Source organism: Tigriopus californicus, chromosome 2 (genome assembly GCF_007210705.1).
Source record: "Tigriopus californicus strain San Diego chromosome 2, Tcal_SD_v2.1, whole genome shotgun sequence".
Classification (NCBI taxonomy): domain Eukaryota; kingdom Metazoa; phylum Arthropoda; class Copepoda; order Harpacticoida; family Harpacticidae; genus Tigriopus; species Tigriopus californicus.
In genome coordinates, this window is record NC_081441.1 from 9363551 (window position 1) to 9364923 (window position 1373).

Here is a 1373-nt window from a genome sequence, read left to right on the forward strand (position 1 = left end):
TTTCAAATATATGTCTTGTTAAACAAAGTGCATGAATACATTTTCATTTGCTCCAAACAAACATTTACCTTTAGCTATCATTTGTTTTTTGAGCCACACATTTAATTAAAGGTGAAAACCTGAACCAAAGCCAGAAAGACCAAAAGATTATTGTAAATTGTAGAATAGTTGACACACATTTTTCAAATTTGAAATAGAATATGAGCAAACAGTCACATAAAATGGGGAAAAATCTTCAGTTTTGTGGTTTTGCATGGAATGCTGCATTGGTATTACAGTCCATGTCTTGGTATTGCAATCGAAGTAAATTGAAGTAAGAAGAGGTTAAAAAATGTAATCAAAATTGAGTGCCAATGGTCATCTTGGAATTCTGGGACTGAAACTTGACCAGAAGTAAGTAACGTGTTACCCATCTCTGTCAAGCCCATCCGGTTCTGGTTCAGATTCAGCCTTCCTCGTCAGGTTCTCTGACTGTCAGTCATTCCATCTGGAGGAACTTCAGTTTTGAAAAAAGAAAAAAAAATGCAAACGTCAACGGAAGTTAATGTATTGGGAATCGCGTAACCTCTGGTCTCGCGTCACTACAAGAATAGCTTAGATGTTCAAGGCTGTTCGAAGATAAACACTAAATTGATCAACGTGTATACTGTCCAAGCATAGGAAATTGTGGAAAGGTCCAAATCAGGGAGTTTGATTGAAATATAATTTGCGTGTTCTTGAATCATATTTCTATAATTTGAAAGATGCACACCTGTCTTAATTTTAAATTACTTTTATCAAGTGCTGGCTTATATTCACTTAATGTGGGAAAGGCAACATCAAATGACATAGTTTGCACGTCTAATTGGAGCCCTTTATAGAGGGGTCAGTGTCCCCATTCTTGACATACTTGCGTATGATGGGTTTACTTTTTGATGAACAAATGGAAATATACAGATCTCAAAAGAATCTAAGTGTATCAAAAATAGTGCAGTTTTATTTTGTATGCCGAAATTCCTGCCCCTAATCAACAAATCATTCCATCAATAACTTCATACCCTATATCTCCATATGCTTGAAATAAGCCTCGAATGAAGAAAGTCGAAAAAGGCGTTCTGCAGTGGCAGCAGTTTTCGCCTTAATTGAATGTGCTTTATTATCAAGCCAGCAAAGTACCAATGTACGCGCTTCATAACAGACACAATTTTCGTCATACACATGTACAAACTTTCAAAACTAATCGACCAATATGAAAGTACAATTTTTCTTGATGCACATTCTGGGATTATTTTTCGATTTTGTTTCCTGTTAACTGTTTCTCACCCGAAGGTAATGCAGAACAGCGAATTTGTTTTTGACAATTTGGTTCTTGTTACGTAAAAAGGTGCACTTAA